The sequence below is a fragment of the Cryptomeria japonica genome, chromosome 2, assembly GCF_030272615.1.
Source record: "Cryptomeria japonica chromosome 2, Sugi_1.0, whole genome shotgun sequence".
Taxonomy (NCBI): domain Eukaryota; kingdom Viridiplantae; phylum Streptophyta; class Pinopsida; order Cupressales; family Cupressaceae; genus Cryptomeria; species Cryptomeria japonica.
Window position 1 is genome coordinate 145,742,929 of NC_081406.1, and position 19,036 is coordinate 145,761,964.

A 19,036-nucleotide genomic window follows, 5' to 3' on the forward strand; every position below is an offset into this window, starting at 1 on the left:
ATCCCCAAAGGAGTGGTTTATGGTGAAGACCCTTGAATGTATATACATTTTCATATAGAGGAATTGGGCGATGATGAAATCAAAAACATGTATAAATCATTAATTTGTGATGAATCCATAAATGTCAAAACTAAACACAAGATAATAGAAACCCTATGTTTTAAAGAAATTCTTAGTATCCCAGATTTTCCCAAGGATATCATAAGAATTGTGCTAAGGAGGGTTCATGGTGAATTATTTTGGTTGGACTCTATTCACAAGATTACTAAGGAAGTTTTCAAAGTAGTAACAGGGTTACCTTCCATCGGTAATAGACTTGACAAAACCAAGAGAGTCTCAAATGACACAGTGATAGACCTAACTGGTGTAACATTTGACAAGAGATCACTGAGGGTAATTGATGTAATAGATATCAATGTCAAATTTATTAGTATGATCTTAGGCTACAAAACTACACATGCAAATAGGTTAAACTCAGTCTCTAGCCTATGCATTAAAAGTGCCTATGATATGGTAAATGATAATGCAAGGATAGACATATGTGAATGGCTTAAAGATGAACTGATTGATAATTTGGGAAAGATAAAGAAAGACAAAAAGGGAACATTCAGATTTGGAAACCTACTTGTTTGTTTGATGTTGTACCTAACCAAACAAGTACCCAGTATTGGTATTAGAAATTTTGGTTTTGATATACCGGTAGGCAAACAATTGTTAGATTTACTGAACAACATGGGAGAGAACAGGGAAAAGAACATAAATGAGTATTTTCAGGCACTGAAGGCCCGAATGAAAACTAGAGTTAGATTGTCACAAACAATTGTGGACAAATATAAGGATGAAATCTGTTTTGTGATAAAGAAGGATGAAATTTGGATGGAGGCAATTATTCCTAGAACTATCTAGGTAACTGAAATGGGGTATGAAACTGATAACAACATAATAGAAACTTATGCAAAAGCCATCCTAGAAGCTCCAAAGGAACCTGAAGAAATAGTTTTTGGCAGTGCTGAAACAATAGAAAGCCAAATTCAATCAAGAAAAAAGGTTAAGAAGGTTGAGGCAACTGTTAGAAAAGGAACCTGACAGGCACAAGCTATCAAGGAAGATGTATTAAGACAAACCAGTATTAAGGAGAGTGAACTGGAAGAACTTCAACTGGAAATTCATCTCTCACCGGTTGCAACTTCCTCTAAGAGTGACATACCGACTAAATTCAAAAGAGTTGAAAGGAAGAGAAAAAATTCACCGGTACCCTCACCTTCTCCTAGAAAAACAAGACATAAGCAACAAGCAGTGAGGCCCCCAGCAAAGAAACTGACTCCAAAGAAAAAAAAGATGACTTCAAAGAAGAAGACTCAACAAACTATTGCTCCCATTGATAAACTTCTCAATGAAATAACAGAGTATGGAAAGCTGAAAAATATTAACAAATTATATGACACACTATCGGCTGATGACAAGGAGAAAGTAGAGAACAATGTAATCTTACACTTAGATATTTACAAGAAATTTTTTATGCAAGTTGTTGATGAAATACCGACAAATCTGTATAATAGACTAGAAGCTAGAAGGCTAGCTATTGTTGAGATTGATAAGAAAATAAAGATTGAAAAACTACTTGTTGTACATCCTGTCAACTCACTTGATGAGATAGATCAATTGATCTCTGAGGCTAACCGGTCGGTATTTTCAACTGCTCACTGACATGTAGCACTGATGGTAGGTAGAGTGAATGAGGTAACAAAAGAAACAACTAATGCATGGGATATATTCCTTGTAGAGAAGGAGAAATAGGAAGAGTATCGAAGCCCTAAACACATCAAAGTAGATCAAAAGGATAAGGGAAAAGGTAAGGTTGGTGGACCACCCATACTCCACCAGTAGTCACTACTGACAATCAACCAGCTACTGAGAGTATGGACACACCACACAAGGATACAAATCCTGATTCTGAGGTGTTATATACAATGAACATTCACACTCAGAAAGTCAACATTGTGGTGGATAAATAATCAATTGGGAAATCAGATGTGGCAATAAAGCCATCGACAGAAAACATTATAGTGACCCCAGACACTGGAAAGGCAAAGACCATAGATGTACATAATGATTCATCTACTAAGCTACCGATAACAAGTAGTATAGAAGAAAAACCGGCAGTGGACAACATTGAGAAACAAGCTCCCTCACAGGAATAGGTTCATGTAGAGACAGTGCAACTGACAATAGCTGAGAAACCCAAACCTTTGCTTAGAGAAATGCAAACACAAACTGACCTACCAGAGGTCACTACAAGCAAAGAAGTTACTCACACCGGTGGAATAGAAATTGTTGGTTCTTCCATGACAAATTTCAGACCAACAAATATGACAAAAGTTCTATTAGATTCAATCAAGAAAACAACAGAGTGCAGTGCACAAGCATACAGAGTTATTGATGATACAATCCCAATTTTGAAAATGATAGCACCCAAGTGTAATGTGGATAATAAAGATTATTTAAATTAACTTGACACATTGTCCAAGTACATTACTGACAACATTGTGATAGTTGAACAAATAAATGAGGAAGCATTCAAAGAGAAAATTGAGAAAGAAAAACATAAATTCTTTGAAGAGGAAATTAAGAAGTTTATGAGACAATTTGACACTCTTTTACCGACACTATGTAAAACATTAAAAGAATTTAAAAAGTTGTATAGAGATATATGTAAAACAAACTTTTTGACAATAGATATAAACAAGAAGATCAGTATGGTACAGGAAGAAATAAATAAATTAGCTGATAATTTCATTAATTCATCTGAACCATTATCAGTTTTTGAGCAGAAAATAACAGGTTTTGAGGAGGAACTTCAAAAATTTGAAAGAGAGAAGGAAAGAATAAAAGGAAAGGCAAAAGATTTGAAATGGAGACTTAGTCCAAAATTGGACTACCTCGCCTCCTTAAGAAAAGAGATATCTGAGGCCTTGGTTCAAGGAGAGAAGACACCAGAACAACAATTACGACACCTCACCGGTACAATTCAGAGGATAGAGGCCGCAATAAAGGACAGTGAAGGGTTCACTGAGAGCCTGAATCTAGTATTGGTAGGCCTTTTTCAGATTGTAACCAACCGGTTATAGGGATGAAGCTAGAAACCACACTTAGTTGACACTTTGACAACCTTTGTCATTGATTACAAAGGGGGAGTAGTGGTAATGAGAAAAATGACTAGCAAAAGACACCATCAGCTCAGGGGGAGCACATATGATTTGGCACACAGTTTTTGGTAAGACAATTTTGGCAGATTCTTTTTGGATGACCCTTTTTGGATTTTTCTCTTGACTGTTGCCATCAATGCCAAAGGGGGAGATTGTTGGCAAATGCACACTCCAATGAGAAATTGTAGGTGATTGAAGGTTTTTTCATTGATGGCAACCTTGCAATCATATGATACCAGCAAGACAATTATACCAGCACCGACAATGACAAACTCTACACTGGCACACAAAACACCGACAGTGAAAGGAAGGATACCGACACCCAGGCCGACATGAATTTTGTTGATAATATATTTTGTAGCTAATTATAAAATCATTGTAAGCCAACATGGCGAGTTGTAATATGACTCATATATGTATGAGATCATTGTAGAACATTTGGTAATAAGGAAATAGGTGAAATTATGTAGACCTAATATGTGAATTTTAGGTTAAGGGTTTATGTATGCAGCAGAGCTAAAACCGGTACTAGATCTAGCATAGAAGATGTTATTTTGAAGCAGTACAAGACATTAGATTAATATAATCAATTTTTGTAAGTCAATATGACTTCCTTCTGTAATTGAGCAGTGAGCTTTAGGCACTTGGCCTTCCTGCATGTGCAGGCCCCTATTGTAGTAGTAATATTCCCTTATTGGCCAGTAAGTGAATATTGTGTGTCACAAATCCCATCGAAGTTTTTCCCACACCGAGTTTCCTCATTAAACTACTATGTTATGGTGTGCTCTTCATGTGGTTATTGTTTTTCTTGTTTACTGCATTACTTTTGATTTACCGGTACACTGTATTGACATCCTTTACATGTTTTAATTCAAGTAAATTAATAAACCGGTTACATACTGATTCAACCCCCCCTCTCAGTATCTTTGGGAATCTTAACAGGATCCCTAGGGGCTATTGGTGTCAGATTGAGTGGAGTTAGGGTACTAGAGGGTGGAGGAGAGGAGGAGCGAGTAGCTCCCAAGCAAGTGAGACAGAGGAGAAATTAGCAAGGGGGAGTCAGAGGTGGAGATGGAGGCAGAGAGCCTACGAGGGAGCAGGGGGCGGATGCAACACAGTCAATGAGAGCACGTTTGACAAGTCTACAGTCATAGTTGATAGTGGTACAGACACAGCTGGCAGAGCGAGACTGATAGCTGGCGAATCGTAGAGAAGAGAGAGATCATCAGTTAGCTAAGGTGAGAGTAGAGCGCGATCGTCAGGTCATAGAGATGAGGGCAGTGTGAGATGCTTTTCAGCAAGAGGTTCTCCATCAGACTAGTCGGGTGACCTATTATGTTGCAGCTTATAATGTAGCAGTTCCATTAGCGCAGTAGGTTGTACCCTACTTGTAGTACATGGCATGGTTTGAGGGAGCTCGAGCACCTCGTCAGGACCCTGGTTAGCAGGCTCCACCTCCTCCACCACCTAGCGATGAGGGAGAGGTAGAGAGCTAGATTTTTTTGTGTAGGTCTTAGATTTTTTTGTTAGATACCCCATTTTTTGTAGCCCTTATGAAAACCATTCTAGTGTTGTCCCTCCCAAGATCTTTGAAAATAATCTCATCAAGTATGTATCATTGTGAGCTACTTCAATGCATGTCGTAAAGAATTTACTTATATGATCTCGAGGATCTCCTTTCCCTCTATATTTGTCAAATTTTGGCGGTTTCAAAATGTGGGGGAAACGGTGGCATGTATAATTTTATGTCAAAAGGATAAGGACAAAGATCTTCCATAGTATAACTCTTTTTATCATTCCATGCTTGTATACTGGTCATTTGCTTTTGTAGGTTCTCCATTTGTTGAGTCAGAAGTTTTTTTTGGGTTATCGATGTGTTGACTTGATGAGTGTTGCCTACAAAAGGAATAGTATTTGAGTACCTTTGGGTTTGTTGAAATGTAGATAAACTTGGTAACTGTGTTCCATAAGTCCCAGCAGGCAGTGTGAAGTATGCAAATTGCGAAGTAGCGTTTGGATGAGTCAAGCTTGTTATCCCTAGATTCACATACTGACTATTGTAGGAGGAACCAATTGAGACTGATGGTTGAGTTATATTTTCCAAGGTAGTGGTGTGAGATATTGGAGCTTATAGCATCATATATGGTGTTGTCCATGTTGTAAGATTGGCACTTGGTGGTGTCACTATTGATTGTATTGAGGTTTTAGCTACATTTGGTGTTTCCCATGTTGTAAGATTGGCAATTGGTGGTGTCACTATTGATTGTATTGAGGTTGTAGCCATATTTCCATTTTGAGACATACCTTGTGTTGTTGTAGCAATTGTTGCTTGTGTCTGCGCTGTAATGGGTATTTGAGGTATATTCTGGGTTAATGTCATACCTTGTGGCAGTATTGTTGAAATATCTACCCGTAGTGGTAGTTTGGCCCCATTTTGTACTAAGAGAGTGAGATACCTATCTCTGTCACTATTAATGAGAGCGTTAAGGATCATTAATGTTGCGGGGTCTTGTTGGGCTGCTTCGAGCTCTTCCTTTGTCAAATTATGTCATATTTCATCAAGAGAAGGTATCTTGTTTGGGTTTGTTGACATTGTTGCAGGTGTGTAACCCTATGTTTGTTGTTGTGTGGATAGATCTATATTCCATGTTGGGTTGACCAAGGGGTCGTTGTTAGGATCCATTTGATTTTTTGCCTTCTGAGAACGTGTTAATGGCATGAATGTTGCTTTGAAGTGATCTTGACTCTCTAAGATGTGTATGCAAGACTTGGTTAAATGCAACTAAATATGTTTCTATGACACCCTAAAATGCAAACACCGTGATCTATGATGATGACTTTCTATCTAGGATTTCGAAACCCAGACACAAGATTTTTAGCGTATTGCCTGAAAGCTTCAAATTTTGCCTCTTCTTTAATTCGATTTTCTAGGTCTATGTCTATCTGTACTAATTTTCAAACTTCTTCATCTATGATGGCCTGGACTATGTCATATTGGTTTTGATCAATAATAAATTCTTCAACAAGGATATTTAAATCGTCAATTATTTCTAATTGAGTGTTGTTTGCCCCAAGATTTGGTTGTTCAAATGGGAATTGATCATTTCCTTTTAGACCCATGTGTTTGAATATTACTATGCAGACTATAAGAATGAATGAATGCTACCAAAGATGATGGACACTTTTTATAACATGGTTTGAGGAATGTTGCTATGGTTTTCTCTACCAATTGTCTAATGGCTTCTTTTTGAGCTGCTCTTTGTATCTTTTTCCTTAGTTTCCCATCAAGGTGAACCGACTTTCAGATTTCATCATCTATGATGGCCTCAACTGTGTCATATTGGGCATGATAGACTCTTAACTCCCAAGCAAGGTTATCTAAACCATCAATTATTTATAAATGGTCAGTGTTTGGTCCAAGATTTGGTTGTTCAAATGGGAATTCTCCATCTCCTCTAATACCCATGGACTTAGGTATGATTCCTATAATCTGACGCGACACTAATCTTAAGATGATATGACTTGTGTGAGGACTTTGTGCGGTGAATATAATGGGACCTCTACATGAATTGAGTATCTAGGACCTATGATCACTTGAAAGTAACATTTTCATCATCTTTGAATTTGTGCAAAAAGGTTTGGTTTCGACATTGAGTTTTTTTTTTGGCACTTGTTTTTCTTGTTGAAGTTTTTGACCTTGTGGAACACTGAAACTCTTGAATTTGTTTTGATTTGAATCTTGCATAGTTTTGGAATTTGTTGAAGTATAGCAAAGAGCACATCAGTCACATCAAAAAGAATAAAACCATGAATATAGCAATTGTTTAGGAAAGTTTTTCAAATTTCCATGAATGTTGGAATCTTTTTCAAGACCCCATTTTGTTTTCATTGTATTTGGGCAATTTGATATCAGACAAAATCTCCTAATGTCAAAAGGTCACAAGTATTATCACAACCCACATCTTGATACTCCGTCAACTCAAACAGCTGTGTCACACCCTAGGGTGCACCCGTTGTTTTGCCTTTTCCAGAAATTAGACCAAAGAAGATTGCTCCTCAATTGGTCCATTATCCTGGGAGATTTATGGTGAGTGTCTTGGGGGCAGATTCTTCCCCACCCTTGCACTATGATAAAACAAGTGTCTAGTTACTGACTCGGCTTGGCTTCTAATATCTTTGGTGTTTAGACAAGGTTTCATTTGAGTGGTCACAATCAACAACATTTTACACTTTGTTAAGGGAGGTCTCCCAGTCTGTAGAGGTTGCGCTCTATAGATTTTAATGCATTGCATAGGCACTGAGGGAGGTATAACGATGTTGTGACAGCATGTGACAATTGTTGCACATGATTTTTATTACATACACATTTGATTATAGTGGCTTCGATTACTTGGCTTTAGCCATTGGCCACTTAGGTTGTTCCCCTCTCACCGGCCTTAATGGCGCCCTAAGGGCAACTCGGGAGGGCAAGTCTTCTAAAAGGATTTAATTGCATAAAATAAAGGAAAAAATTAGAAAAGAGAGTTTGGTTTTCTGATCACCCATTGAACGGGAGAGCATAATACCTATCCCTTAGAATACATATAAGACAAGGTTCTTTTTATCCCTTCATTGTAATGATTTTCTATTATAAGTGGAGATGTTGCTCCACACAGACATGGTGTTCATTTTAACCACCATAGCAATGATGAAAGTTGTTTTTGTTCTTTTATTAAAGCATCAAAAATAAGTGTTTCTAAGATAACCCTATAGAAAATAATAATGTTAGACAACACACGGTGGGCTATCCAGCCTAATTTGCAAGTTACAAAGTTCTGTCTTTTCATAGAGAAAGAGGTATTCTGGTAAAAACCAGAACTGTTATAAAATAGGAAACAAAAAACTAAACCTATCAAATGCGACTGACCTACTAATCAAATGCAAATTGATATCATATCAAAAGTGACATGATGAACCATCAATTGTTAATTACTGTGTAAGCAATTATGACATGATAACTAATCAATTGCGATATGATGTGATAGCAATTGCAACTTCTAAATTTTTTATTTTTTATTTTTGATTTTGAATTTTTATTTTTGATTTTTGATTTTTTCGGACTTTTTACAGAAAAATAGAAGGAAAAGATAGAAGATAGAAGAGTTATTCTGCAATGATATTGTTCCACACTATGCAAGCCAACACATTGATTTCATCAAAGAACTTGTACTTGGTTAGAAAGCAATGGATGGTTCTGTGATACTGAGTGATCTCCTTTCTTTCTTTGATTTCATGGAGCTCCTTTTCAGCCTTTAGAAGTTTTTGATAATTTTTTTATTGTCTCCTATTTTTCTTTGCCTTCTTTGCATCTGAAATTCAGAATTTCACCTTTCCTGCCATTGAATTAGAAACATTTTATATACATAAATGAAATTTTCCAGAATTCCATAAAAATTCAGGGTTAGATGCATAATACAAAATCATGCAAAAAAGACACAAGAATTTTTTAATTATCAATATTTTACGGCAATTGCGACATCTTGTGTGATCAATTGTGACATGTTGTCAGAGCGATTGCGATATGATATGAGCAATTGCGAATTTCTGCATATGCAATTGCGACGTTCAATTTCCTGTGTCTATATGAATCTACAAAACATATCAAAACAAAGTCAAAGGTGAGAGTGATTCACGCCGGGTTCACCAAATGTCATCATGCCTGAAATCATCAGGAATCTGAGGCTAATTAGACTAAAAGGATGAATCACAAGAATCCTTAACTAATTAAAACGGTTCTAGACACAATTCAATGAAATAAATGAAGGAAATAAGAAGATTAAACTAATTAAAACTCCCTATTCTCCACTTGTTCTTCCATTGTTCTTCTCCAATCTGTGTGGTTGATGGCTCTCAGGTATTGTACCAATTTCCTACATACAAATATTTTGATGACTGTGATTCTGAAAAGGCTAGCTTGAATTGATGAAAAGAGGTGGAATTTATAGATTTTCAACACAAAGGGGGTGAGAAATAGAACTCAAGTGTTGATTGATAGACAACTAATTTAGATTGATCAGTGAACTCAATTGATTGAATAGTGAACTAGATTGATTGATTACTCAACTCACTTGATTGATTAGTGAACTAAATAGATTGGGGTGATGACTCACTTGATTGATTAGAAGACTGAATAGCTGGATTAGTCATGAAAAGGTGATTGAGAGTTAAAAAGGATGATTGATGAGTTAACTAAGTTAACTGATTAGACAACTGATTTGATCAATCAGTTCTGATTTTAGCATGTGTTGTAGGAATTTGGATTTGAATTTGGTCATTCGAATGCTGAAATGCACATGAAATTAACTGAAATTCAGATTTGGGGAAAATGTGAATTTGGAAATATGAAATTAATTGAAATGAAGTGAAATTCAATTTGGAGAAATATGAAATGAAATTAGATGGAATTAATTTGAATTTGAATTTGGGGAATTGGAGGAATAAGTTAATTAATTTAAATGAAATTATTTAAAATTAGGAAATAGAATTAATTAAATAATAAAGATTATTTAACTAAGGAAAATGTTGCAATTAATAAAATAATTGATATATGGTTAATTTTTTTTTTTTTTGATAAAGTGGACAAGCCACTATGCTATATTTTATTAATTTTGAATTTTGAAAATACAAACGGGTTCAAAGGGCATACCGGCAGGAAGGAACCCGTAAGAAAACCTCTGGTTGTGGCCCAAAAAAGTAAATTTAAAACCCCATAAACCCAATTACATACTTGATTATGATCCCTCTCCCATTACATAGCTTTTCAAAGATATACATATCAATATCCAAAAGAAACCCCCATATACCCAATTACATGTTTGAAATTGATCACCCACCCATTACATGGCTTATCGAAGATATACATATCATTATCCAAAAAATTATGAGGAGTAATCTGTAGAGTAAGCTTGCCATGAAGATATATCAACCGATCAGAACCCTGCATAAAAAAAAAGAGAACAACATATCTGCACACAAAGTTAGTTCTGAAACCAAGAGCTTGAGCTCTCAACAGGGGGCTCTCTATCCATGATCAAAGGAGGAATGCTCTGCAAGGGAGATTCAAACTGCGGAGGGGCTAAAGCCAAAAAACCAAAAGAGAGCAGAGAATGCAAACCCGTAAGCACCACTAAGGCTTTATCCAAAATCTATGAGGGAACTAATTCTAGCAAGGATTCAAAAGCATGCAGTGTGTCCCCCAATCTATCACATAATAACCCCATTCTCAACTCGAACAATAAAACTCCACAGTTCCCATTATCCAGTAGATCAGAGCGAGGAAGAAAACCCCCGTAATAAAAAGAGCCTAGCTCAAAATGATAATTGTCCAATGAAGAATTAACAAGCTCCCAAGAGAAAATCGAGGGAGAGATAAACATATGAACCAAGAGGTGGAGTAAATCCTTATCAAGCAAAATATCATAGCAAACAGTAAGAAATCGAGACAAAATCTCAGAGCCAGAAAAGGAAAGACCAGCTTGCAACCAGAGAGATCCTAGCAACCTACGAACCTCAAAATCCACCTGAGGAGTAGGAAAATAGAACACTTCCCCAAGCAATTTAGAATTATTACTGGGAGCGTCATTTTCCCTCTCAATCGGGCATTCAACAATGACCCTGTATCTTGCAAGAGAAAAAATGCTCGACATATGAAACAGAGCTCGAGAGAGAAAAATCCAAGCATTCACTGTTGAATTGAGAATGAAATCGGCTTTTAAAGACCCGTCGCCCCCAAAAACATGAACCGAGATAATCATCGTACTTCAAAAATATAAATAAAGCATTGAAGCCAGATTAAAGCTCATACAAGATAAACCATAAATAATGGACTTCGCACGAGGGTGGCAGCTAAAACAAGTACTCTATATCCCAACTGGTGCCACATAACAAGAAACACACTCCTTACCATAATAGCTTCATAAAAGCCGTTGATGATTACCAAAACACTTTCCCTTCATACATCATGAAACAGTAAAGTTTTTAAAAAACACACGAATGAGGATAAAGCAGATCCAAAAATACCAAATCATGACCGTGAAACTAGCTTGCTGATAGGGCGCCATCTTAATACGATAACAGGCACCACCCTTGCTACTTATGACAGATCATAAGCATACTCAATAGCCACCTAGGAAATGCCTACTAAGCATGCTTACCACCTGCGCATAAACCCCAAACATGATACCTTCTTAAGGCATAAGGGCACTGAAGGACTTTTTATGAGAACATACTTTAAGAAAAACCAATAAAATTTAATTCAAATGTTTCAGAAGGGAAGGTGGGAGCTCATCCATACTTATATCCTGTAAGTTTGCATTAGTGTCAATAGCTAAATTTGCTAAAAAATTCGCTATTATATTAATTTTTCTGAAGCAATGGGTGATAAAAAAGGAATCAAAGAAAGCCAACTATTGTAAAATTAACTCCAGAACATATTGTAATTCCCAACAATTAGATTTCTTCTTCATAACACATTGGATGGTTACCATCTAGTCTCCTTCAATTATCAAATCCTTGATACCCAAGGATATAGCCATGTCCAAACCCAGTGACAGGGCCTTAAATTCTGCGAAATTATTAGACTTATACCCAATAGCATGGCATCTAGCCTGGACAATATTCACATGATGATAAAAAATCACCATACCTACCCCTGCCAAACCAAGATTTCCATGAGAAGCACCGTCAAAATTTAATTTAAAATGTGTGTTAGGAGGGGGCTTCCAAATAGCTAAATGTCTTTTGGTTAGAGCATTGCTCTTTCTCAAAATGGAACCATGAGAAGGCAAGATAGATAATAGCTTCCAGACCCTAGTCATCCTGCTATCCTCGTGCGAAAAAGAAGAGAGATGTTTTGAGGTTCTTAAAGATATAAGACAAGACAATTTCTGAAATAGAAGATTCAATTTTGAGTAAAACCTCCTCAAGAGAAGAGCTATGCTTTTTCAAGATCCTATTATTCCTTTCTAGCCAAATGTTCCATATTAATATGGAAGGGGAAGCAATCCAAAGACAAGCATAGAAAGATGAAGCAAATAGGAGAGGCCAAGCTCTGAAATGTGAAATAAGATCTTTTCCTATTACAAAAGATAGGCTCAATTTGCCAAAAAGCCACTGCCAACATTGAAATGCAAAATCACAGTGAAGGAAGAGATGAGAGGAGGTTTCCAATTTTTTTTTGCATAACACACAAGAAAAAACATTAGTGATACCAAGTCTATCCAAGCGCATGCCTGTAAGAACTCTATTCTGGACTACTAACTAAGCAAAAGCACCCGCTTTCGGAAGACATGCTGAATGCCAAAAAAGCTTGTGTGGCCAAGAGAAAGAGTTATTGGCTGACACAAGAGAGTTATATCCATCCTTAATCATGTATTTGCCTGAGATGTTCCTAGTCCTTATAAGTTCATCATCAGAGTTAGTTAGGATAATCATTCTTTCTTCCAAAACCTTTGCAAAGTGCAGCTTGAGATCATTCTCAACATACAAGAATCCAATGGATTTCCATTTTGCCAATTTCAGATCACCATTATGAATTACCTCGAAGTAATCTGCCACAATAACCCCCCAAAGGGAAGAAAGGATAGATATCAAAGGGGACCAGTCCCTTATATTCTGCAAGGGAGTATGACCATTCCACATTTCATCGCAAAATCTAACCTTTTTCCCATTATGAACAATCCAAGAAAGATGTGGCAAGATAACATTCTGACATTTGCAAATAAAATTCCACATACCCGAACCTAAAGGTAGATTAGATATCTGAAAGACATACTCCCTAGGTCCATTATTCAAGTATTTTGCAAACATTATTTGTGCCCAAAAAGAATCAGGTTTCTCATACAACTTCCAGACCAATTTAGCCCCCAGAGCCAGATTCTATTTATTCAAATTTCTAATACCTGTACCTCCCTATTCCTTGGGCAAACAGACTCTATCCCAAGCTACTAAGGGCAGTTTATGCTTCCCATCTTTATTGCTATTCCAAAGAAAAGACCTAAGAGTGTCCTGCAGTTTTAGTAACACCGATTTTGGGGTGCTTACTACTGACATAAGATAAATAGGGACCAAATTCAACATAGATTTAATCAGAACAAGTTTTCCTGCAAGGCTTAACCATTTATGGCTCCAGGATAAAATCCTCTTCGAGATGACCGAAATGAGCTTTTCCCAAAAGGATAGATTATTATTTTTAATGAAAAAAGGTATACCCAGATACTTACAAGGAAGAATACTAGGATCAAAACCCCAAAAGGTCTGCAATCTCTACTGGACTAATTGAGAAGTGTTAAGGAAGAATATTTTTGACTTCTCAATGTTGACTTTTTGGCCTGAAAAAGTCGCATACTGTTGGATAACCCCATTTATAGTATTAGCCTCCTTTAAGGAAGCTTGAACAAAAAGCAGAGTGTCATCGACAAATAAACAATGTGAAATATGAAAAGAAACCCCATGAATCACAATCCCCCTCCAATGACCTTTTGATTTTGCAGCCTTAAATGCCTAGCTAAAAGACTCTGCTAAAAGGATAAACAGGAAAGGGGATAAAGGATCCCCTTGCCTCAAACGTCTTGAGGAGGAGAAAAAACCACAAGGAGACCCATTAATTAAAACTGAGAATCTGGCAGTGGAAATAACAACCTTAATCCATTTGACCCAAGCCTTAGAGAAACCTAATTTGAGAAGAACACAAACTAAAGCCTCCCACTCAACCCTATCATAGGCCTTCATCATATCTAGTTTGAGAATCATAGACGGGACCTTCTGAGAATGGATAGAATGTAGCACTTCATGCACCACAATGGCTCCCTCTGGAGTTTCCCTACCAGGAAAAAAACCACCCTGTTCTAAGGAGATGATTTTGGGAAGAAGTCTTGCCAATCGAAGGGAAATTGCCTTAGTAAATATTTTATATAGAGTATTGCATAAAGCAATAGGACGAAAGTTAGAAAAGGTCTTAGTTACATCTTTCTTTGGGATAGGGGCAATCAAAGTAGTATTAAGTTCTTTTAAGATTGACCTATTTCTCATAGCCTCTTCAAGAGCCAAAAGGACATCTTTACCCACAAAGTCCCAACACTTTTGGAAGAATAAAGTGGTAAACCCATCAGGCCCCAGAGCCTTGTCAGGATTCATATCAAAAATTACACATTTAACCTCTTCCAAAGAGAAAGGAGACATCAACATCTTATTATCTTCCAAGGACACTAAAGGGGGAATATCTGAAAGAAAACTATTCGATCCACAACCACCCTCTGAAGTCAATAATGATTTAAAGAAATTAACCGCTTCTGAAGCAATGTCTTCTGATTCGGTAAGCAACTTCCCATTAGGATCCTCTATGCAAGAAATCCTATTTCTACTCCTTTTTAGCTTGGTGGAAGAGTGAAAAAACTTTGTGTTTTTGTCCCCATCAAAAAGCCACACTTCCTTGGATTTTTGTCTCCAATAAGATTCTTCCCTAGCTAATACTTCCTATAATTCTGATTTTAAGGTTTTTAATTCATCAAACACATGAGAAGCCATACCATGAGAAAGCACATGTGTATTTAAAAATTCAATCATATCTTGAATTCTTTGCTTTTCATGAAAATAATTCTTAAAATGTGAAGAATTCCATTCTCTGATATTTTTCTTCAAAAAACTAAGTTTTTTAGCAATCTGAAACATTCGAGACCTTGGACAAAAGGGGGCAGAATCCCACCATACCCTCAAAAGGCGTAAAAATGAGGGGTCCCTGAACCACATAGGTTCAAATTTAAAATAAGATTTGAAAATAGGAGTACCCTCCAAAATAGTTAATGAGATCGGAAAATGATCAGAACCTGACAAAGGTAAAATAGAGGAAAAAAACTCAAAATTTGATTGTAACCATGATACTGATAGCAAGAAACGGTCTAACCTCTCTGCTATTTGAGAAAAGTCTCTCCTCATATTTGTCCAAGTGAAAACCCCATTTTGAAACTTACAATCAAAGAGGTCCATGTCAAAAATAAAATTCCCAAAATCAACCATTGTTTTCTTAGCCGGAAGAATGCCTCTTTTCTTTTCTCTAGAATCTATGATTGCATTAAAATCTCCTCCAAATATGACTAAAGATCCCTACCCTAATCGAGAAGACACCCTTTTTAAATCACCCCATAACTTACATTTCACCTGAACTATAGAAGGAGCATAAACATTAAATAACCAAACCTTAACCTTAGAAACCTTGCTAAGAATCAAAAACAACATCCAGTTTGCAGCCGAAGTTACTAACTGGACATCTATATTGAAGTCATTCCACAATACTACTAGGCCTCCAGAAGCCCCAGTAGCTGGGTGAGAAAAAAAATTCCACCTTTTCCAAGATGAAAAAAGCACATTAGCAAAATCCTGAGATAATTTAGTCTCTTGCAACATAATTAAATCACACTTAATTAAATCCATCTAGGATTTAATCAAGCGGTTCTTGTTAGGGGCATTTAAGCCCCTAACATTCCAGGAAATAATCTTCATTGTCCTCGAGGGGAGGATGAAGCTCCCCTCATCTCAAAAACCAGAGCTTTGGTGTTATTACCAAAACAACTCTGCAAATTTCTTTTAATAGCCCCTGATCTAGTTACAGGAGGACTAGTCAGCAAAAGATTCCCCTTTTTCTTTTTCCCCTTTAAGGGAGTCAAGGTAGATATTGTAGGTCTTCCTAAGGAAAGTGCCTTACTCCCCTGACCCATGCCAGGAGAGAGGGACAAAGTTTTTTGTACCCCAGCATCAATCTCTATTTGAGTCTAAGCTTTCTTAGGGGGTCTACCTTGTCTAGGCGAACCAATTGGTGGAGTTAAAAGTAAAGAGGTTTGAACAATTGGTAAAGGCTTACCTGATTTTGGAGAAGCTAAGACATCTGCCATAACAAGGCCCAAATCCTTAGAAGTCAGGAGCTCAAAAGGATTAGGTGTTAAATTTGTAGGTCCCAGAGACAACTGAGAGGGGGGGGGGGGTGAATCAGTTGTCAAATAAATTCAAACCAAAAACTTATTAACCAACTTAATTCTTAATACCGGTAAGACAATTAAGTATGCTGGTAAACAGTGTTAGCAGAAAATTGCAGTACCGGTAAGAATTAATGCATGAAACATAAGCACAAAGTCATCCACAACACATGACACCAATATTTGTATGTGGAAACCCTGTAAGGGGAAAAACCACGTTGGGAAACCTTACCCACAATTAGATGATACTACTGCAGATAGTAAGTGTATAAAGAGGGGTCTGCACATGCAAAAAGGCCAACAACCTAGAGCTCACTACTCGATCACAAATGGGAGTCACACTGACTACAGTTGGATGGTTAAATCCAATTAGAATGTACTGCACAAAATAGCATCTTCATATGCTAGATTCAGTACCGGTGTAATGCTGATATGCTTCTACAAAAACCTAACTTCACCTTCAAATGATGTCTTCATGTATATCTCTGCTTGATCTCACTTATACCCTTCCTTAACTCTTTTCGCATTCCACACTTGATCTTACAAATAAGATCTTACATTTATACCATACCCTAAGACCAATTTTAGTAGGTCGGCTCTACAAGATATTACAATAAAAACATTTTACAAATAATACAATATCCGATGCAATAACCGATTGAACATGTCGGCTTAATGCATTTACAACAATAATAAATCAACTCCATAGCGTGCCATGCTGATCTGGAAAAGATAAACCTGTCGGTGTAACCCTAGATAACCTGGACCTATTTGCCAGTAAAAGCAAATATGCAAATGAGAATATACCAATGATTATTACTTCAAAGTAAAGTGTCCACATGATGTCTTCAACATTACCAAGTGTCTTTCATGTCAATGTAGGTAACGGTGAACATTATATCCTGCCGGTTAACCATATACCGGTAACTGTTTGCACAGTTTACTGTTTGATGGTGAATGTTGCTGGATCTCCAAAGTAGGTGTATTTAGCAGATGTTGACATCAATGACAAAACCATACCAAAATACCAATAATCTCCCCCTTTGGCATTCATGGCAACACAAGATGGAAAAACCATCAAAGTGCCAAAACAGAAATGCCAAGTACAAAAATCAACAATCTCCATTTCTCCCCCTGGGAGTAATATGTGTTTATACCAAAATCTCATACCAATCTCTCCTCAAAAAGATAATGCATTTTTCCATATATCTTTCCTTAATGTTTTTCCATATATCTCTCCCCCTTTGACATCAAATGCCAAAGTCACAAAAAGTCAAGTTCATACAAAATACCCACCAATTCAATATACCAACTACTCTCCCTGAGAAGTAGCTTCCTCATCAAATACTGGAATAAAAGATTTTTCCATTTAATTCTGCCGGTTGATGACAATCATCAACTGTCTAAGTCTCTACCGGTGGAGGTAAGACTCCGAGCTGATCTCTGAGATACTCAAAAGTTTTCTTAGGCAAAGGTTTTTTGAAAATATCTGCAAGTTGTTCTTTAGTATTCACATAAACTAGTTTTATCTCCTTTTCTTCCCTTAGAAAATTCAGTTTGACAGAAACATGTTTTGTTTTAGAATGTAATACTAGATTCTTAGATATATCAATTGCTGTAGTGTTATCACAATATATAGTAATAGGTTCCTTGCATTTTACCTTTATGTCTTTCAACATTTGCTTAAGCCAAAGTACCTGTGTACAGTTTGTTGCTTCTAGAACATATTCTGATTCTACTGTTGATAAAGATGTACAACTCTATTTCTTACTTAACCAAGAAACTAATCTCTTTCCAAGAAAGAATGCTCCTCCAGTGGTGCTTTTTCTATCATCCACATCTCCTGCCCAATTTGCATCTATGTATGCATATATATCAAAATTTTCATCTTTAGGACACCTTAATCCAAGATTTGTTGTGCCTTGTAAGTACCGGAAAATCCTTTTTACTACTGATTCATAATTTTCCCTAGGATTACTCTGAAATCTAGAAACTATACATACTACATTCATAATATCAGGTCTGGTTTGTGTCAAATACAGTAAACCTCCTATCATAGATTTGTATCTGGTTGGATTAACAGGTGTAGATTCATCCCTTTGAGATAATTTGTCATTTGTAGTCATAGGTGTGCTTACTGGTTTAGAGTTCTCCATCCCAAATTTCTTGAGTAGCTCTTTCAAGTACTTAGATTGACTAAAAAATATGCCTTTATCAGTCTGTAAAATCTGCAATCCTAAAAAGAATTTTATTTCTCGAATCATAGACATTTCAAATTCATGCTACATTTTAAGAGAAAATTATTTGCATAATCCATCTTCTCCTCCAAAGATTATATCATCAACAAATACTTCCATAATCAAGATGTCATCATTAGTTACTTTGTAATATAAATTGCTATATGCATTTCCATACAGAGCTTTTCTTAATCTACAAACCATATCATTGTCATCTGTCAAAGAAAATCCATCAGGTTGTTCAATATAGACTTCCTCTTCAAGATTTCCATTCAAGAATGCACATTTAATATCCATTTGATAAACTTTGTAATCCTTGTGAGCTGCAAAGGCCAAGAATAATCTAACTTCCTCAATTCTGGCTACCGGTGCAAAGGTTTCATTGTAATCAACTCCTTCTTTCTGAGAATATCCCTTACACTCTAATCTTGCTTTATTTCTTACAACCTTACCATCTTCATTAAGTTTGTTTCTAAATATCCATTTGGTTCCAATTACATTTTTATTTTCAGGCCGGGGAACTAATGTCCAAGTATTATTTTTCTCAATTTGTCCTAGTTTTTCTTCCATAGCTTTAATCCAAAATTTA